General features: G+C 46.4%; 1 protein-coding gene across 1 annotated transcript in view; it reads right to left on the bottom strand.

The window, feature by feature from the left end:
* Positions 1–22,263, bottom strand: part of GRB10 (growth factor receptor bound protein 10) — a 202,510-nt gene extending 180,247 nt beyond the window's left edge. The window contains exon 1 of the mRNA XM_015424873.1: positions 22,245–22,263. The gene's annotated coding sequence lies outside the window, so the exon portion shown is untranslated. The remainder of the gene's footprint in view (positions 1–22,244) is intronic.
* Between the last annotated feature and the right edge of the window lie 69 nt (positions 22,264–22,332).

The following is a 22,332-nucleotide window of genomic DNA, read 5'->3' on the forward strand; positions in this document are numbered from 1 at the left end:
ATTCTACATATACCTCAAATGCTCTGAACCCACAAAATGCCAAACGAACACCAAGAATTACCATTTGCTTCCAAGTGTATTGCTTATGCACATGTCACAGCGACACCGTGAGAAGTGTACATTACAAACAATTAAAAACAATAACTAGTAACAAAAGCCTCCCTCCCTCTTGCTGGAACGAAGATCTCTCACTTTACTGGCTATGAAGAAACTGCAACACTGTTTATTTACCTCCCTTCCCAAGCCCAGAAGACCTTTACTTGACTTCCTGATGTTCCTTCTACCCTTTGCCTTCTAGGAATTTTGCAAAGTCAGACAAAGACGGCGAAGAAACACCCAATACCTGAAATCGCTTATTTTTTTTTAAAGCCATAAGTTAAGGCAGAACTGGCTGATAAACGGACAAAGATATAATTAGGGGGGAAATGTTTATTTGCCTTGTGTTTAATACCAGTCTGCTCTTCCAGATTACAGGCTGTAGAAGTTGCAAATTAGTCTCTCCTAACTGGACCCTGGCCTAAAATAGACGTGTTATTTTTAGCAGGGTACTTAAGTACCTCAAGGAGAGCCTGCACAGAAAAGCCAGCATATGTTCCTTGCCCGTTCCAGGAAAAGAGTCCTCGCATTAAACATGGATGCGCACGCTCCGTTATGTATAGCTTTTGCAAAAACTCTGCTCTGAAAAAACCAAGCCAGAAATCGGGTGTTGCCAAAAGGGAAATATATATGCTGAAAGTGCTAGTTCTGAATTCATCGGGTAGGGAAGGGAAGAGAGTGCCCATTTCAGACCTCAGACACTTTTTTCCAAAACCACCAGGAGCGTTCCCTCTGGTTTGCAAGAACACAGGACACTCTGAAAAATATATCGCGGCCGGGAGGGGGCGGGGGGGGGAGAAGCCCTGTTAGTTTAAAAGGGCAGAGGTTCTTGGCAGGCCACTCGAATTTTGTTGGTATGAGGCTGTACTTGAGGTTATGGAGGCAGGGAAGTGACTCTGCGAAAGGGAATCTCACATCTGCTTTGCCGAAGAAGTGTCACTGTTCAGTGCCTTTGCCTAGAAACCTTCCTCGACTTGAAATAGATTTTGCCAGCAGCGATGCTCCCTCTAAGCTGTGGAGTCTTGTGAGCAAAAAATCTACTTTGGGAGCTACTGGCATCAAAGCTGTGCGTGAGCGATCTGGCCGCTGCGGAAATTAGTTTGCTCTAGAGACATCCTCCCTGAGCGAAGACAAAAACGTGTGAGCCGGAGGCTAAAAAACTGTCAGTTCGCTCACACTAACTCAGCTTAGAGGGAACACTGGCCAGCAGCATGGGGGAATTTAGAAAAAGCTGTCTTCATGACGTTTGCAGGGCAGGGGACTACTAAGAGTCACTGTCCCGTAATCCACATCAGTACCCAATGGTTTGAACACTGGTGGTGGTGACGGACAGTACTGTCCGACTCAGCCGACTCAGGTTGACCCTGTAAGGCTGTCACGGCAAGAAAGACGTTCAGAGGTGGTCTGCCATCGCCTGCCTCCTCATAGCCACACTGGGCTTCCTAGTGGTCTCCCAAGCTGCTTAGCTTCTGAGATCTGATGAGACTAGTCTAGCCTGGGCCATCCACTACCCTTTGTCTTCAACCCAACTCTTCCACCAAACAGTGGGCTGAGTCCCTTCCCCTGCTCATCCAACCTGCCCCCAAACTACGGGTGCCTGGATTTCATTCTATTCTGTACCCTCAGTCCAGTGAACCAAATAGGGCTAAGCTAAACCTATATATGAAAAAGTACAAATATTTATTAAGGTGTACACGTGTTAAAACTTTCCTTCTTAAAAACTGCTTTGTCTAAAATCAGACTGTAAAAGCTTGTCCACTTTACATACAAATGATGGGTAAAAACTTTACAACCAAAGACCATACGTGTTTCGGCCCCTAAGGGCCTTCCTCAGTGGTCACTATTATCTATATATTCTAGACGCACATTCAAAGACCTGTTACAGAATTCTAGTATCCATATAATTAAACCAGATGTTGTTTCCTTGTCAACTTATAATTGGACCCATGGTATTAGTGATGGGCCGTAGGTATAGCCTTATCACCACCACAACTTATTCTGGTAACAGCGATTTTGTAGGTCTGAATGTGCGTCCCTCCGTCAAAGTGAAAACGACTAAACTGAACATGTCGTACTTTGGTCATGTCTTTCCTGGTGCCCATGTCCATTTCCCCCCAAAGAAAAGGGTCGATCGGGGCTTTCCTTTACCTCACGGCAGGGGGTATTTTGGAGGAACCCAAGAGGCATCACTTAGCAGGGAAAGGCGAGGAAAGGGCACTAGAGATAGCGTGGAGAAAGCGGATATTCCACGTGTTGCTGGGCACACACTGTAAGTTCCTAGATTTCCTACCCTTGTGCAGCCAGCAGATTCCAGGGAGACGGTTGAAATGGTGGGTCCTCTTTCGGTTGCCCCCCGCCGTCCGAGGCTACATGGGTGGCGACCCCAGAAAGGGGCCTTCTCCCTCGTGGCCCCAAAACTTTGGAATTCCCTGTCCAGAGAGGCTCATCTGTCTCCCTGTATCGGTGTCTAACATACCCCCAAATAACAGTCATCGGCCCTCACAGTGCTGCTTACGTGTCTTTAATCAAATTTCCCAATTTTAACTTTTTTAAACTGTGAAGACGTTTTCGTGTTTTTACGATCGCTGCCTTGTGGACCCCCGACGGTGACATAAAAATGTTTTAAATAAATAAAATAAATAGCGTCTTTTCTAATCATAAGCTGCCGGGGTTATTTGTTCTGCAGGATCTGATAAAAGGATAACTACTTTCTGCTTCGACCAGCGTGGACACAGAGGCAAACCCACTCACACATTTCGTAAGAATACAGGACCCAATTGGGGTGTTTCCAGACATCACAGTTTTACTGGAATGGGTGCAACCCAACTTCAAAACTAGCAGGGGAGCCAGTTGGCAGCACCACTTGGAAAACGAGGCGAGGGGAAAGGCTCTCTGCCAGATTTCTGGCGATTCTTTTTTTTTCCTTTCTTCTTCTGTAGAAGAATGAACTTTTCCTGGATACCAAGCTGGAACAGGACAGGAGGTAGAAGGGGAAGGAGAGAAGCATTGAAATGCAAGCGTACTAAAGCCAGTTCCTCCCAGCCTTTCTCCTCCACGGAGCCCAGAAGAGTGTACTTGAGAGGGTTACCCCGCTTCCTCCTGCCAGACTTCCCTAGAAAGGAACAACCAGTGACGCCCAAGCGATTTTCCGGGAAACGCACGCTCTGAAATATCAGTAGAAGACTATCACTGCATCCCTCCTTTTTACACAAAAGCAAAGAGAGCTTTGCTACAAAGCAGAATTGCCGAGCTCTGGTTTGGGAAATTCCTGGGGACTTGGGAATGGTGGGTTTGGGGAAGGGCCTCAGAGAATTCTACGGCCAAAGCCCACCCGGCAGAGCCGCCATTTTCTCCAGGAGAATGGGTCTCCGTAGTTTGGATATCAGTTGTTGTTCTGGGAGCTCTCCAGGCACCACCGGGAGGTTGGCAACCCTACTACCAGGCCCAAAGGGAACGCATCGAGCCTGTTTATGATCTCACGGAAGCACATTCTAAAGGACAAGAAAGTAGCAACTCCTAAGAACATAAGAAGAGCCCAGCTGGATCTGACCAGTGGTCCATCCAATCCCGCTTCCTTCCTCTCACAGTAGCCAACCAGTTCCTCTCAAAGTCCAACAAGAGGGCATGGAGGCCGAGGCCTTCCCCCTGACGTTGCCCCCTGGCTCTGGGATTCAGAGGATTAGTGCGCCTCCGAACGTGGAGGTTCCCCTCAGTCACCATGGCTAGCAGCCACTGAAAAACCTCTCCTCCATGAATATAAACGAATCCCTTTTTTAAAGCCATTCATGCCCGTGGCCAGCACTACATCCTCTGGCAGCGAATTCCACTCTTTGGAAAGTCTGCCTCAGCTCGAGACAAACATGAAGCCTTCCTTCGGCCACTGCCCGGCTGAGACTGCAAGCTGCTATCTTCGCAAGCAGCTTCTTGCTGTGACCAAAGAGGGCCGCACGGGCTCTCCTCCCACCCTTGTTCTAGCATACTAAAGCTCCTGTCGACACACACAAGCATTACCAAACATAGCCTCTCATTCTTGCCGCACCACACGAGAGAAGGTTGAACTTTAACCTTGTACTGCGCAGCTGTTTCTTTGGGTTTTTAAAAAAATTATGGATATGGAGAAGGACGGAACAGTAAAGTAACAAGAGAACTGTAAGCACAACCCATTGTTATCAGGAGCGTAACTATTTCTCTATAACTATAGATAATGAAACTGAAGCTCAAATACTTTGGCCACCCAATGAGAAGGGAGCACTCACTGGAGAAGACCCTGATGCTGGGAAAGATTGAAGGTCAAAGAAGACGGGGACGGCAAAGGATGAGATGGTTAGACAGTGTCATAGATTCAATGAACATGAAATTGAGCAGAGGACGGAGGAAGACAGGAGGGCCTGGCGGGATCTGGTCCATGGGGTCGCGAAGAGTCGGACTCGATTGTGCGACTGAACAACAACAACAAACTATTTCCCATCTTACTACCCAGCATTCCCACTCGGTAGACACTGTCTGCCGTGACCTGGATGGTCCAAGCTGACACAATCTCCTCAGATCTCAGAAGCTAAGCAAGTTCAGCCCTGGTTTTGTTTTTATTATTGTTATTTATTATTATTAACATTTATGAATTGCCCCATTCCTGAGTACACAGGGCTCTGGGCGATTTACAATAAATCAATATACAAAAGTACAGTTTAAAATCAACAATCAGTTCATCTCAGAGTTTCACAGTCTCCCGAAGCATTTGTAATTTGATCTGAAACCTGCTCTGGACCAGTCTATCTCATGGGAAGGTTAAGGAGGAGGCCAAAGCGGGCAGGATGGAAAAAGGAAAGGATGGAAAAAGGAAAACAGGAAAACAGGAGGGTGCCAGGTATGATGGAAACCATTGCTGCCCTCAACCAAAAGCCTGGCGGAACATCTGTGCCCTACAGGCTCTGCGGAACGGCATTAAGTCCCACAGGGCCCAGATGGAAGTTGGCAGAGAGTTCCACCAGGCTGGAGCCAGGGCCTTGGCTCTGGTCGAGGACAGTCTTTGGGGCCAGGGGCCACCAGCAGGTTACTCTCAGCAGAGTGTAATGCTCTCCCAGGAGCATACCAGAGGAGACGGTCCCAAAGATACCTGGATGGGAGACCACCAAGGAATACCAGGGTCGCTATGCAGAGGCAAGTAATGGGCAGCCACCGGTGAACGCCTCTTGCCTTGAAAACCCTACAGGGTCCACAAGTCACTTGCAACTTGATGGCGCTTTCCACTACCACCAGACTCTGTGTGTCAATAAACCCACGTACTAATTATGAACTTGAAAGCAGTGGAAAATTGACTGTTCCTTGACTTCTTAGCTAACCAAGACTTTGAGCTGTTTTAAAGATGGCAAGGTCACGACGGCTTGTGTGAGCAAGCCGGGCGGTTCTTCCTCTGGAACCCTTCCTCGGGTTCTCTCTCCAGCCTAATCACGGAGCAGAGAGAAAGAAAACCAGGTTGACGGCCCAAGCTAGTGCTTCTAGGAGAAGCTCAAAAAGTTGTTGTTCTGCATCACACAAAAAAATTCTAATCACCACACACCGCGTTGGGGTGGAGATGGTCCATCGAATGTGTACTACAACACGGAGCAGCAGGGGGAGAAATTCTGCGGAGGCAATTCTAATTTAAGCTGTATGCTAGTTTGCTGCTCACCTTCTACCTGTATGTATGAACTGGCAACTTCCTTTTCAATGTATCTGAAGAAGAGCGCATGCACACAAAAACTTCTACCTGGAATAAAACTTTGTTGGTCTTAAAGGTGCCACTGGACTCAATTTTTTTTTTAATTAGTCACTGTATAACAAAAAAAGTAGTGCGGATCAGAGTTCAGACTTCAGCACCGAAGAGCCAGGTGTGACGTACTTGATACCGGAGGGATAGCCACCGAGATGGTTACTCTACCCTCCGGTAGTCCTCATACACACATCACAGTAGGCAAGAGGGAGGCCGTAGCACAAAAGAGCCCGGCCAGTTTCTCATGGACCCCCATTCACAGACCCACAAAGCTTCTAGTAATAAAGCCAGCCCACCCACAGCACATAAGGTAATTTTAAACAGGTCCCCTTGATCAGCCTTTGAGCTAATGATGGTCCTCAAATATAGCAAACCCGGGTGACTTATTTCAACAAGTCCAGCCAGCACAAAACACACACATAAGGACACGGAGTAGTCATTTCTCTAGCCTGGTACTCCGTACTCCGGCAGCAGCTCTTCAAGGTCTCAGAGTTCTCCCAGCCCTACTACTTAGATTTCTTGGGGACCCAGGACTGAACCTAGAAGGGGTGTGGCTCAGTGGCCGAACATCTGCTTCCCATGCAGAAGGTCCAAGGTTCAATTCCCAGCATCTCCAGCTGAAGGAATCAGGTAGCTGGTGATGTGAAAGGCTTTCACTTAAGACCCTAGAGAGCCTGCTGCCAGTCAGAGAAGAAAATACTAACGTTTATTTGTTTATTTTTCAAATTTTTATCCCACCCTCCCAGCCGAAGCTGGCTCAGGGTGGCTTACATAAGAACAGATAATTACATTAAAACATAGTTGCAGTTAAAACAATTATAAAATCGTAATAAAGGGCTAGTAGTTATTGGTGTTCATGTGACGGTAGCAGCCAGTATAGAAAGTTCTCCACTTGCAGACAGCTCTCGGTGTTTATTTTGAGTGTCCCTGCAGGGCTCGCTGTTCTTTTAGGCTGTTGATGGCAATTCCCAGAGTCCAGGGCCCTCTCCCTTTTAACCAACCGATGTTCTTCTTTGGTGGCGGCGGCTCTCAAATGCCTGGCGGGCGTCTGCAGGCCCTGCGGAATTGTAAAAGGTCCCGCAGGGCCCTGATCTCCTCCAGGAACTCATTCCACCAGGATGGGGCCACCAACGTTGATAGACCAAGGGTCCAATTCAGTAGGGCAGCTTCATCAGTTAATGAAGCATGGGGTCTACCAGTGACTAAGGGCCTTCTCTTCTGGGCTATGGAGTCTGAACAACTTGACGTCTCACCTTCAATGTCTAATCTGACAACAAAGATGCCTATTCCAAGAGACGTTTCCCTGCCCATTTGGACTACGGAAGTTTCAAGATGCCATGGCTCACTCTCTTCCAACTATACGGCTCTAATATCTCAATATATCTAATATATCAAGCAATCAATTAACGTCAGCCGCAATGGATTGCTTGACTTTCAACAAAGTCCCTGACAGCTTCTTGCAGGCAGAGTTTAAACTTTAAAAAAAAAAAAATCAAACTGGGCCAAAAAAAAAAAGTTCACTCTGGAATGTTCACCTCTGGTTACACAGAAAATTATTTTCCAGAACTTTAATGAAAGGGTTCCTGAGATTTATTACTATTAACAACAAGTCCAAATGCACCCTACCAAGTTACCTTCATAACAAATTAATTTTACAAGAAGGTTTTCTTGAGAAAAGCCAGGATGGTTAAGAAAAAAAAAATCAAACACCAAGAGGGGGGAAAAAACCAGCTAAAGGCTGCGGTCAGATGTGCCATTTGGCACGGAGGGGAAGTGATCCTATTTCCTCCAGTGGAAACTGAAACGGAGTTGTGCGATCACACATCCCTTGGTCCTGTGGGCTCAGCCTGTCACTGCCTGATCAGACGGCACGTTTGGGCAAGTGGAGGGCTTTTTTTTGCCTTTTTCCCCGCGTGCGCATAAACAAGGAATCAAACCCCCCACAGCGGTCCATGACTATGGATCACTTACGCAGTTATGAGCATATCACTAAGCAAGCAAAGAAAGGGCGCCGAGCTGGGATGGACTGGGCAGCCCATCCCAATGGCTTGAGTGTGCTTGTGCAATCAGACAGCAGGAAGTCTGTCTGTGGCCCGTCAGAACCAGTAAGAACCAGACTTTCCCCGGTGTCTTGTAACTCCGCTTCTGTGGCAGAGCAGCATGGGTTGCCGATGACTGCAGGACCTTTCCCAGATGTTGCTGTCTGATCATACCTTTAGATCCATCAGGCATTCGTAGCCAACTCGGATCTAAAGGCACGTCTGACCACAGCCAAAGAGATTCAGGAAATCTGTTGTAGGCAAGGTTCTCTCCCATACAATCAAAATTATTTCCTGGTGTGTTGTTCTTTTTTTAAACTAAAAGCCAGTTAACAAGAAGCAGACCATTCTTCTAAGCCATTATCTCTCATTCTATAGAGCTCTAGACTTCAAGTTTTAAGGATTTGGGGCAGCCAAAGAAACCAAGATCTCTAAGTTGCCATTTCAATCTATACTTGCAACAGGGACCCTTTCAACAGTACGAAGCCAGTTTGGTGTAGTGGTTAAGTACGCGGACTCTAATCTGGGAGAACCAGGTTTGATTCCCCACTCCTCCACTTGCAGCTGCTGGATGACCTTGGGCAAGCTATAGTTCTGTCAGAGTTCTTCTTGAAAGAGCAGTTCTCTCAAAGCTCTCTCAGGCCCACCTCCCTCACAGGGTGTCTGTTGTGGGGAGGGGAAGAGAAAGGAGATTGTAAGCCGCTCTGAGACACCTTTGGGTAGTGAAGGGCGGGGTATAAATCCAATATCTTCTCTTCTTCTTCTACCCTGACCACACAGGAATCAGATGCCCAAGAACAGCTTCTGAGCAACTGGGAACGACATGATCAGCCTACACAACTGGATCATTTAAACTTTACCCTAGCTGCACGGGAACTGTTCACAGAAAACCAGCTCCCAGGTAGTTATGTAATAGTTAAGGAGCCTCGCAACGTATGCAGATTGGGTGGGCAAGAAGCCAGATGACCTCAAATGTGCAATCGCTCAGCCTCTGTTTACATACACAGACTGATTCACTATCCAGTTATGGCCCATGCTGAACCTTGCTGGGAAGAGAAAGAGGACAGGTTGTTAACAAATGCATCTCTTGGGTGACCCGGAAACCTTGATGGCATCCAAGACCCTCCCAGATAAACTTTGGGCCCGGACAAATGACCAACAGTACTTGAGCCCTTGGCTAGCTACCACGTCAAGGAAAAACACAACATGGTACCCTACTGACGCATTCAGAGGGATTCCCGATAGCAGGACACTCCGTAAAGGACAAGAAAGCTGGTGGTCCCTGTTGAAGAAGAAGAAGAAGAGATTGGATTTATACCCCGCCCTTCACTTGGGAGTCTCAGAGCGGCTTACAAACTCCTTCCCTCCCCCTCCCCACAACAGACACCCTGTGAGGGAGGTGGGGCTGAGAGAGCTCTTGACAGAAACTGCTCTTTCAGGAACAGTTGTGCCAGAGCTCATGACTGATCCAAGGTCACATCAGCAGGTGCAAGTGGAGGAGCAGGGAATCGAACCCGGTTCTCCCAGATTAGAGTCCGCGCACAACCACTACACCAAACTGGCTCTCACCACACCAAACTGAAGACTCCGTTGATCTGCAGAATACAGAAATAGCCCAAGCCATTGAAATACTCCTGAACGTCCTCATCCACCCCATAGAAGTATTTTTGACACCTTTGCTTATGAGGCCCTGAGGGCAATGGAGAAGGCCAATAGAAGGCTAGAACATACGCTGGACAAGTCAAAGCAAAGAAGACTGAACTCGAGTGAGAGGATATCTTGTGCCTGCCATGCTTGCGTTGTCCCCACAGTGCCATCCAGCCGAGCTACCCCAAGTTATGGAAAGCAACTTTGACATACTCCCTTGATAATATTCTTTCAGCAAATAAAGGCTGACTGAAGATAAAAATTGCTCATGAACATCATGACTTGGAGGCCATTGGTTTAACAGTCCGCCCACATTTGTTCGGACAAGTTTCTGTCGGCGAGGCCCCAGAAAGTAGATCGAGTTGCTCACGACTATGGAACTCCAATGGTTCCGATCCTACTCGACAGGCTGGCTGCAAGGAGGTAGTGCTGGCAAGGCTCCCTTGCACCTTTGCGACCAGGCCCCGTCCTGTTTCCCCACCCAACCCAGTTCAACACAGGCATCAGAAAAGGCTCTTATGGATTTGTAGTGAAGTGCCGGTAACATGTTGACTACTTGCAATTCAACATCCTGTGAACAAAGACATAGAAGTTGGTGGATACTCTTAATGAGTTATTAGAAATAATAAGGGGATGATGAGGAAAAGCGAACTGGTGTCAACTGAGACACAACTGAGGTGCTGTCAATCAACAGGGTAGCTTGCAGGGTGGATTCAGACTAAATTGGCAATTTTCTCCAATTTCCCTTCTCTGCTTCGTATCTGTAGGATACTGTAACTCTGCGTGCAAGAGGATCCGGGAGGGAAAGGGTTAAGAGAATTCCCTCACTCGGGTAGACTTGGCAGTTGGCCCTGCCCTCTCATTGGTTAGATGTTGAGCCGCTTTGGCCCTTGATTCCCTTCTGTTTTTCATCTTCTATAGGACCTCTCTATAGAAAGAGGAGAGCGCAAAAGTGGGCTTGAAGCTCAAAATAAAAAAAAAACTAAGATCATGGCATCCGGCCCCATCACTCCTTGGCAAACAGAAGGGGAAGTCGTGGAAGTAGTGACAGACTTCACGATCCTGGGATCCCAGATCACCGCAGACTGTGACAGCAGCCATGAAATTAAAAGACGCCTGCTCCTTGGGAGGAAAGCGATGGCGAACCTAAACAGCATGATAAAAAGTAGAGACATCACCCTGCCAACAATAGTCCACATGGTCAAAGCAATGGTATTCCCAGTAGTCATGTATGGCTGCGAGAGTTGGACTATAAGGAAGGCCGAGCGCCGAAGAATAGATTCTTTTGAACTATGGTGCTGGAGAAGACTCTTGAGAGTCCCTTGGACTGCAAGAAGATCAAATCAGTCAATCCTAAAAGAAATCAACCCTGACTGTTCCCTGGAAGGCCAGATAATGAAACTGAAGCTCAAATACTTTGGCCACCCAATGAGAAGGGAGCACTCCCTGGAGAAGACCCTGATGCTGGGAAAGATTGAAGGTCAAAGAAGACGGGGACGGCAAAGGATAAGATGGTTAGACAGTGTCATAGATGCAACGAACATGAAGTTGAGCAAACTTCAGAGGACGGCGGAAGACCGGAAGGCCGGGTGTGATCTGGTCCATGGGGTCGCAAAGAGTCGGATTCGACTGTGCAACTGAACAACAACAAAGGACCTCTCTTCTTCTTCTCTCTTACCTGGGCTTGGAGCTGTAGCAAGTGAACCTTTCTGAAGATAATCTGTTCACAATAAGCTAAATGTACCTACATGAATATACCATAAGAACATAAGAGATGCCAATGTTGGATCAAGCCAATGGCCCATCCAGTTCAACACTCTGTCACACAGTGGCCAAAAAAAACAGGTGCCATCAGGAGGTCCACCAGTGGGGACAGGACACTAGAAGCCCTCCCACTTTTGCCCCCTCCAAACACCAAGAATACAGAGCATCACTTGCCCCAGACCAAGAGTCCCTAACTATACCTTGCAGCTAATAGCCACTGATGGACCTCTGCTCCATTTGTTTAGCCAATTTCCTCTTGAAGCCGTCTATACTCGTAGCCACCACCACCTCCTGTGGCAGTGAATTCCATGTGCTAATCACTCTTTGGGTGAAGAAGTCCTTCCTTTTTATCTGTTCTAACCCGACTGCTCATGTCATGTAAGATGTGTAAGTAAAATTTCGTTCTCTTGTTACCACTGGAGTCAGATCACCTTTGTCATTTGTTGAACAGCATTTTTCCCTTAACCGGGAAACGTGGAGGGTCAGGGATACCACGTAAAGCTTCTGTGCTTCCACGGCAATTTTTTTTTTTTTACATTTAACTCAACGTCTTCCCCATGTCATTCCTCAGGGTCCCCTATTCCCCAGGAGCGGCATTTCATGGCTATCAGAGGGCTAAGAGTGGGAAGGGGGAGGAAAGTTCCATTCTGTTCATGGTAAATTTAGTCTGGATTGCAACCCACAAAGTCAGCCAATTTTGAAATGGGGTTGGACACCACATATCAGCAAAAAAAAATATTTATTTTTTACATTTTTACCCCACCCTCCCCGTGAGTGGGCTCAGGGCAGCTTACAAGGGGCACAGCCCACGTAAAACATAATAAAAGCAATAAAACCATTAAATAACACAGATAAAAGTAAAGTGCTCCTCATCCCCTGTCCATGGAGATATCTTTAATATCAATTACAGACGTGCCTATAAACAGAGGGTGGGGTTTCCACTGCGGCATGTCATACTCTGCCAACTTTCAGCTGGAATACCAGCTACCAATGCTCCCTCTAAGCTGTGGAGTCCTGTGAGCAAAAATTCTACTTTCTGAGCTACTGGCATTAAAGTTGTGAGCCAGCGTTTTGGCCACTACATAAATCAGTTTGCTCTGGAGCCGTCCTTCCCGAGCTGAGACGAAAATGTGTGAGCCGGAGGCTAAAAAACTGTGAGCTAGCTCACACTCACTCGGCTTAGAGGGAACATTGCCGGCTACCCTTCTTTCCTTGCAAGATGAAGAAGAAGAGAAGAGAAGAGATTGGATTTATACCCCGCCCTTCACTTGGAGTCTCAGAGCGGCTTACAAACTCCTTTCCCTTCCCCTCCCCACAACAGACACCCCCTGTGAGATGGGTGGGGCTGAGAGAACTCTGACACAAACTGCTCTTTTTCAAGGACAGCTGTGCCAGAGCTTGTGACTGACCCAAGGTCACATCAGCAGGTGCAAGTAGAGGAGTGGGGAACCAAACCCAGTTCTCCCAGATTAGAGTCCGCACACTTAACCACTGTACCAAACTGAACCCACCCATGGTTAATACAGACTACGTTTAGTGCAGTCTAGACCAGAAGTGTCGAACGCATTTGCTACGAGGGCCGGATCTGACATAAATGTCACACTGTCTGACTGGGCCATGTGTGACATAAAAAGTAATGCCAGGTACAGAAAATATAACCTTTATAAAAGGACACAGGCAAACCCAGTTAATGATATTATTTTTTTACTCAAAATACAAACAGGCTTATACATCATCTGGCAATAAAGGTAATCAGTTGCTTGCAGGTCAGGTAAGAGCCCTGGACAAGCTGCTTCCGGCCCGCGGGCCATGTGTTTGACACCCCAGGTCGACACTTCAGTTAGTGCAGAATGTGGTAGGAAAATCATCAACTGGGCTACTGGGAATATATTCTGCCAGTTCTGAGCGCTCTTCACCAGCTGCCCATTTGTTTCCAAGCAAAATTAAGGCGCTAGTTCTTACCTCGTGAGCTCTAGAAGACCAAGAGCCAGTTCATGATCAGAAGACGAAACAGAGGAGTTCCCCACATTATACACAGGCAAACAGTGAGTGATGTGGCTTTCCCAGACAAAAATGAAAATCGGAAAATGTGTCCCACATCTTTGGCCACAGAAGAAACATGTGCTTCTTGCAAATCATTCAATAATAGGGATTCTCACATCCTCTTTGCAGAACAATGCCATAAACCTGCACCTCAAATGTCTCACTGCGAGGGGGTTGCACAGCCCACCAAACCTGGCCACTCCCTGGCACTTTCTGTCACTTGCAAACAGACACCAAGAGAAAGGCATTTCTTTCCAAGGTCTACGGAAACCAACATGGCTTTGCAAGGGCAGGAGCATCGTCTCAGATAGGCTCACCACAGCAGCCAGACAAGCTGCCGAGACAATACGTGCCATCGCTAGCTTTGTTACAGTCAGAGACACTCTCACCCAAAAAGACTGCGCTAGTTTGGTATATGGCCCAGGCTAGCCCGATCTCATCAGGTCTTGGAAGAGAGACAGGGCCGGCCCTGCTTAGTTCGTGGATGGGAGACCACCAAGAAAGTCCCAGGTCACGACACAGAGGCTAACCACCTGTGTTTGTCTCTTGGCTATAAAACCCTACAGGGTTGCCATAAGTCGGCTGTGACCTGACGGTACATAAGAACATAAGAGACGCCAATGTTGGATCAGGCCAAAGGCCCATCCAGTCCAACACTCTGTGTCACACAGTGGCCAGAAATACCAGTGCCATCAGGAGGTCCACCAGTGGGGCCGGGACATTAGAAGCCCTCCCACTGTTGACCCCCCCCCCAAGCACCAAGAAGACAGTGCATCACTTGCCCCAGAGCCCCTATCTATACCTTGTGGCTAATAGCCACTGATGGACCTCTGCTCCATATGCTTATCTAATTCCCTTTTGAAGCCGTCCATGCTTGTAGCTGCCACCACTTCCTGTGGCAGTGAATTCCATGTGTTAATCACTCTTTGGGTGAAGAAGTACTTCCTTTTATCCGTTCTAACCTGACCGCTCTGCAGTTTCATGGAGTGCCCACGAGTTCTTGCATTGTGAGAAAGGGAGAAAGGTACCTCTTTCTCTACCTGCTCTTTCCCATGCATAATCTTATAAACCTCGATCATGTCACCCCTCAGTCGTCTTTTCTCCAAGCTAAAGAGCCCTAAGCGCCTTAACCTTTCCTCATAGGGAAAGTGTTCTTTCTGCCACCAGTTAGTTCCAGAGGGCAGCCATGTTGGTCTGCAATAGAACAATTAGACTCCAGTCCAGGAGCAACGAAGAGACCAACAAGAGTTTCTAGGGTATGAGCTTTCAGGAGTCAAAGCTTCCGTGTCTGAGGAAGCTAAGCAAGGTCGACTCTGGCAAGGACTTGGATGGGAGACCTCCTTGGAGTATCAGAGGCGGGGGCAGGCCTTATTCAGCCACCTCTCTGAATATCCTCCAGGCCCACAGGAGGGGTCAGTCACCAGAGGTCGCCATGACGTCCGGATACACACACACATACATGCACAAAATACCAAAAAAAACCACCCCCAAAAAAGTGTCTCAAACGTGCGGGCCTCTACCTAAAGAAGGATCACCCCCAATAAAGAGCAGAAGTCCAAATACAAGAGGGCCTTGCTCTTCTGTGTTTTTTTTTCAAAAACAATTTATTAGGACATATTATTAAATCAATACATCTTACACTTTTAGTTGTTATACATCCCTTCCTCTATCCTACTCCCCCCCCTTGGTTTCCCACAGTGCTCCAACCTCCAGCCCATTTCTTAAAATTTCCTTCCAATTTCCCTTATTTTATAATCTTAATCTATCAGTAACGTTTCTTTCACCTTTTTATAATTAACTTTCTTCTAATAACACGCATTTTCAATAACTGTCAAAGTAAATTAAGTTGTCCTTTACATCCCAATATTTCTCTAAGTAGTCTTTGAAATCTTTCCAGTCTGCATAAAATTCTTCTGCTTCCAGATTCTAAAGTTTCCTTGTCATTTTGTCCATTTCAACCATAAACAGTAGTTTCCTTATCCAATCCTCGATTTCCGGAGTTCTGTCCTGTTTCCAGCATTGAGCATAAGTCATTCTAGCCGTTGTAATCATATACCACATCAAGGTCCTTTTCCCCACATTGACTTCTTCAATTTAAGCCCCAACAATAATATTTCAGGTTCTTTCTTAAAATTACATTTCACATTTTTTTTCCATTTCTCTATGTATCTCAGTCCAATAACTTTTTGCTTTATCACAAGTCCACCACATATGATAAAATGACCCTTCTATTTTTTTGCCCTGCTCTTCTGTTATCACCACCTTCCAATTTCTGATTACGGCCAGACACTTCAAGAGCTCCTTCTGACAAAAGCAAGACAGCAACAGGGGTGTCAACACCTCCCTCCCGACTGCAGCGCCAAGCAGCTTCAGATGCAGGCTGAGAGGCACAAACATTTGCACAGGTGCCGCCAGGAAGTCTCCAGGCTTCTACAAATGAAACCTCAGGGCCATCACTTTGCAGCCCCGGAGCCCGCACTCACTCATCTGGCCCTAAAGTCACACCCGGAAATGCCTCCCTCACACATCATTCTCCTGCCTAATAGCCCCACAGTGCCAACACACCCAAAACCAGTGTGCCCTGCCTTAACTTTATGCCAGTGAGCGACTGCTCGTTTCCCTGAGCATCTGGAGAAAAGATTTCCCCTCAAGAAAACAAAATGCTATAATCCATAATCCTGGCATGAAAAAGAGAATAGGTATTTGACTGTTTATATGACGACAGCTGCAAGAATCTTATATGCCAAATATTGGAAAACCATGGTGATACCAACGAAACAGGAGTTTGTGAATAAACTTGAAACAGCAGAAAATGATAAACTGACTCTAGAAATGAGATTAAGTAAAGAGTGGACATTTCAAAAAACATGGAAAAAGTTTTATGATTGGTATAATGCAAATGTAATAGAAGACTAGGCAAGAATAGCGCAATGGACTTGAGAACACAGAAGATAGAAGAATGGAAAGTATTTGATACAGAGTTTTTATTAATTAAGTAATTGCATATAAGCATATAATGTAACTGCACTCTTGGTATATACGTAATGTGTAGTAGAGTGTCTGTTTGTAGTGTGTAGATTTGTTTGTTGTAGATTTAAAAAATTAATAAAAGTGTACCTATGGGTACTTTAAAAATAAATAAATAAAATAAAATGCCCCCTCTGAACCTTCCAAGGAAAAATCAATGGGGCTCGTTTTTCGCTGAAGCAAACCGTCCTCCAAACTCCATTTCGCAAATCAGAACATTCGTTCTCCTGCCGCATATGTGCCTACCCGTAAAGCACAGTTATGGCTCCGCAAAATAATACAGATACACAAATACAAGAGGAGTTCCTGCAAACACTGAGGTCTAGAAAGCTAGTTCAGATCTACACCATCATTTCTAGAGCTGGCATCGTGCAGGGCTCCAGATGAGAGGCATGGGCCAGCAGACCCCAGTTCAGAGCTGACCTCAACGAGCTCACCAGGTAGCCGTGGGCATGCCGCATTTCATTTCGCTTCTCTACTACAGCGCGGGAGGATTCTGAACTGCGAAGTGCGGAGATAATGCACCCAAGGCGCTCCATACACCAGAGTGCCATACAAATGCTAAATATGGTTATTAATGGAGCATTAGTAGACGGTTCTCCCCCCCACCCCCACCCTTCCCTTCCCGATTCACTTGTTGTTCAGGCCACGCTCAAGTTCTACTTGAACATTTCTCCCTACAAAAGCTGCAACAATAGAGTTTTAAGACTCCAGAGGCCGTCCATGCTAGATTACAGCTATTCCACGAGAACGCTTCCGAAGGCAAGAGCTACATCACTGTAGAAGCCATCTGCAGAAAATTGCACCAGGCACTTTAATGAAAGCTTCCTTCCCCTTCCAGAAGGTTAATAAGCAATTGTTTTAAGTTCTTCTTTTCAACCACGTTTTCCTCTTTCGTTCCATTTGCAAGAATTTCTCTCTCTCTCTCTCTCTCTTTTTTTAAAGTGTCTATCCTCCTAACTCACTCCTCCTAATCCCAGGATTAGCCTTGCTGCCCTTCTTGGTACCTTTTCAAGTGCTATAAAATGCAACTAGCTCATGAACTCAGGGAACCTTTTACTGGGTTAAATGAGAAAGAAATCATTTGCCTCGGACGCACAGAAGCTTTTGTGTTGCAGTATCCCCCGACTCTCCACGCTTCCTGGCTAAGGGAAAATGCTGTTCAAGCAAAATTACAAAGATGGTCTTGACTCCAATGGTAGCAAGAGGAAGAAATTTTACTTACAAAAATAGAAGCACATCTTAGATGACATATTCATGTAGGTACATCTAACTTACTGTGAACAGATTAGCTTCAAAAAGGTTAACTTGCTACTGCTCCAAGCCCAGGTAAGAGAGAGAAGAGAGGTCCTATAGAAGATGAAAAACAGAAGGCAAGCAAGCGCCCGAAGAGGCTCAACATCTCACCGATGAGAGGGTAGAGCCACCTGTCAAGTGCACCCGAGCGAGAGAAATCTCGGGCGGCCAGGGCTCTTTTTGTAGCAGGAATTCCTGTGCATATTAGGCGACACACCCCTAATACAGCCAATCCTCCAAGAGTTTACAGCAGCCCCGTAAGAAGAGTTCTGTAAGCTCTTGGAGGATTGGCTACATTAGGAGTGTGTCCCCTAATATGCAAAGGAGTTCCTGCTACAAAAAGACCCCTGCGAACCCTTTCCCTCCCAGATCCTCTCGCATACAGAGTTACACTATCCAGCACCTTTAACATTCTTTTTGTGGTTCAAAAATCTGACATGGTTGCTTTAGAACAACTGGGGGAACAGGAATAAGGACACCCTATCAGAGTCTAATCAAAGCATCAAACCCTGGCACCTCCAGCACTTTTTAATGCAACGATATTCCAAATATTTTAGAGCTGCTCTAATATGACTCTGGAGCTGCGGTGGCTCAAGTGGTTAAGACACTGAACTGCAGGCTGTGGAAGGTCGGTAGTTCAGCAGTTCGAGACCCGAGTGTGCCGCATGACAGAGTGAGCTCCCATCTCTAGTTCCAGCTCCTGCCAACCTAGCAGTTTGAAAGCAAGAAATTGCAAGTAGATAAATAGGTACCACTTCAGTGGGAAGGGAACAGCGTTCCATGCACCTTGGTGTTTAGTCATGCCGGCCACATGACCACAGAAACGTCTTCGGACAGCGCTGGCTCTTGGGCTTTGAAACGGAGATGAGCACCACAACCCTAGAGTCAGATTCGACTGGCTTTCGGGCAAGGGAACCTTTACCTTTTAATATGACTCTGCTCTTTCACTTTCGCAACTATACAGAGGGACCAAGCGGGGGGGGGGGGGGGGCCCAACTCCGTAGCTTGGAAAGTGCCAGGATCCCTTGGACGTTTCAGGGATGGCTCTAGGAGAAGAGAGAAAAAGACAAGAGACTGGATTTACACCCCGCCTTTCACGACCCAAAGGAGTCTCAGAGCAGTTTACAATCTCCTTCCCCTCCCCACAACAGATACCCTGTGAGATAGGTGAGGCTGAGAGAGCTCTTTCGAGGACTGCCCTTGAGAGAACATGTGACTGACCCAAGGTCACACCAGCGGCTGCATGTGGAGGCGTGGGGAATCAAACCCGGTTCTCCCAGACTAGAGTCTTGAAAATTAGGACCGGCAAACCACCCCACCAATTGCCTCCCACAAAACAGAAGAACACGGGGCCTACTCAAGGACATTTTCAAGTCAGACCCACTTCTGCACTTGCTTTGCAAGCAGGTCCCCAAAAGCAAAGCGACTCAACACCGCTTTATCTCTCCCCCATATTTAAAAAAAACAAAAACGCAAGAATTGCTCAGTGAACAAGCTTATATCTTGTTGTTGTTGTTGTTGTTCAGTCGCACAGTCGAGTCCGACTCTTCGCGACCCCATGGACCAGATCACGCCAGGCTGTGATCTTGTGCTTACATCTTGTGCCTCACACCTGAAGAGACCTTATCCTGAATCACACCATCGGTCCATCAAAGCCAGTATCGTCTACTCAGACTGGTGGCAGCTCTCAGCAGGGTCTACAGGCAGAGGTCTCTCTCATCCCCTACTGCCTCACCCTGAAGAAAGGAGCAGTGACTCAGGAAAGCTCCTCCCCTGCCACAAACTCAGTTATTCTTTAAGGTGCTACCAGACACTTACTCTTTTCTACTGCCTGACCCGTTTCAACTGGAGACACCGGAGACTGAACCTGGGGCCTTCTCCACACCAAAGAGATGCTCCAGCACTGAGCCATGCCCCTTCCCCGGCATGAAGCTGCCTTCTACTGAATCAGTCCCTGGGTCCATCAAGGTCAGTCTTGTCTACTCAGACTGACAGCAGCTCTCCAGGGTCTCAGGCAGAGGTCTTTCACATCACTTCACCTATGAAGACAGGTTAAAGTGCTTGGGGCTCTTCAGCTTGGAGAAACGACGGCTGAGGGGTGACATGACTGAGGTTTATAAGATGATGCATGGGAAAGAGCAGGTAGAGAAAGAAGTACTTTTCTCCCTTTCTCCCAATACAAGAACTCGTGGGCACTCAATGAGATTGCTGAGCAGTCGGGTTAGAACAGATAAAAGGAAGTCCTTCTTCACCCAAACAGTGATTAACACATGGAATTCACTGCCACAGGAGGCGGTGGTGGCTACAAGCATGGACAGCTTCAAGGGGGAATTAGATAAACATATGGAGCAGAGGTCCCTCAGTGGCTATTAGCCACAAGGTATAGATAGGATCTCTCGATCTGGGGCAAGTGATGTTCTGTATTCTTGGTGCTTGGGGGGGGGGCAACAGTGGGAGGGCTTCTAGTGTCCTGGCCCCACTGCTGGACCTCCTGATGGCACCTGGTATTTTTGGCCACTGTGTGACACAGAGTGTTGGACTGGATGGGCCACTGGCCTGATCCATCATTGGCTTCTCTTCTGTTCTTATGTCCTTTAAGTGGAGGTGGCAGGGATTGACCCAGAGGCCTTGTGCATGCAAATCAGAAGCTCTTCCAGTGAGGCACAATCCCACCCATTTTTCATTTTGTAAGATTGCTGGGCAACAAGGCAGTTTTTCATGGCCCGGTCATGCATCAGACAGGTCTGAAGACTCCTGGAATTGCCCCCCCCCCCGCTCCCTCCCCACTTCCACCCTCTGAGCCTTGTGACCCACCAGGAGAGAACCGCCACCCAACCTCACCCGCTGCCCCGAAAACTGCTGCTCTCAGGTACAATTCTCTGTACACAGAAAAACACAGCAAGCACAGTTTGTGAGTTTAGCACACAACTGATAATGCGGCCCAGAAGTCTTGCGCAGCAGAAATGTGCTGGAATATTGAAGCTCAGGCAGCAGCTGCAGCTGTGGACTCAGTACTGGTTTTCAACACGAACAGTGTATTTCCCCACGAGAACAGTCGAAGGAACACATCCTTAACAGAAGTAACAGTGCAGCCAGCTCCCAAAAAGGCATTTTCTACAGTGCCATATCATAAAATTTCATGCCAACCTCTAGATGGGCCTGTGGCTCAACAACAGGATGAAAAATGTGGGCCAGAACCAGCCAAAGATGCATTTGTATTAATGAGGAAGGAAGGAAACGAATCACATGCTTACTGTTTTTCCATCAGAATCAATGTAAACAATCCACTGTAGTGTACACACATAAGCCCGACTGGAGAAAGTTAACTTTTTATTCCAATTATTAGATGCCAAACAATACAAGGCTTATTTTCTAAGTAAACACACAGAGAGACGATCCAAGATGAAAAGGACATCTTTAACTCCAGAAGAAAAGGACCCCGTCTAGCCAAAAGCTTTCAAGATTAGAGATGTAAAATTTCCGGAAATTTTGAAGCTCAGGAAAAAAAACCGGGTTTTTTCGGGGGGAAACTGAAATTTTTCGGAAAAATTGAAAAAAATGCCACATTAGCATTTCTTTTGTCTTTTCCAAATTGAAAGTCATTCTGTTACTTTAGGAACATAAAATATGACTATGGACATTTTTACTTGGCATGAAATTATCACAACTAGCATATTAAAAATATAGTGTATCCAAACAATTATTACCCACCCACATGCAAAAACAAAACTGAAACCTTATTATTTTCTTCTGACAATTGCACCTCCTAAAGGAAGAAATGCATCTTGTTCTTGCATTGGAGAGTTCAGTTTGTAACCTAGGACTTGCTTGTCCTCAATGCACAGAAATTAGATCAATCTGATACCATAAATATATATTTTAGAAATGATTTGGAAAACATTTGAACACCTTGTCTTAAAATATTTTATTCATCATGTTAAAATAAAATGAAAAAAACAAAAAGGCTTCAGGAAAAAAACGGAAAAACCCATTTTTTTCTGAATTTTTCCAGTTTTTTCCCGGGCCTTCACATCTCTATTCAAGATGATCAGCTGCTCCCAGGATGCAAGACACCTATACTCACTCTGGAAACTAACAATCCAACAGGAAAAGGTGTGAAGGTAATAAGTTACTGTACCGTCAGCTGCGATGCCAATGCAAAGAGAAAAGGCACCAAGTTCTCTTGAACCAAGAACCCAAAAGGTAGGGGGGATAGCTGACGAAGGGGCAACAGTTAAAACCTCACATAAACTTATTATAAGTAAAATACATGCATTTATTCTGAGAAAAGTTTTAAAAAAACATATAAGGGCCCATTGAAAGCCTCATTAACAAATACAAATGACAAGTACGCAAGGAACAATTATTGTGACGCATTTCCGCCCATTAGGCCTTCTTCAGAGGTCAAACAGTACGAGGCACGTATACGTGCACGTTACAAAGAAATAACAAAGAATATGTCACTACTAGACCAAAAGAGGAATGGATCAAAATGAAATTAGTACCAAGTTCTCTTGACCCAAGCAGTTACCATGCAACAGGGAGCAAAACACTTCACAGAAGTTACACGCCAGGTTTCTCACCCGTTCCCCGAGTATGGCCCACAACGGAGATGGTGGAGAAAAGAGGCAGATGCCTACGAAAGGGTGTCTTTCTTTCCTAAATAATTCC

The sequence above is a fragment of the Gekko japonicus genome, unplaced genomic scaffold (genome assembly GCF_001447785.1).
Source record: "Gekko japonicus isolate JY-2015 unplaced genomic scaffold, Gekko_japonicus_V1.1 scaffold1220, whole genome shotgun sequence".
NCBI classification, from domain to species: domain Eukaryota; kingdom Metazoa; phylum Chordata; class Lepidosauria; order Squamata; family Gekkonidae; genus Gekko; species Gekko japonicus.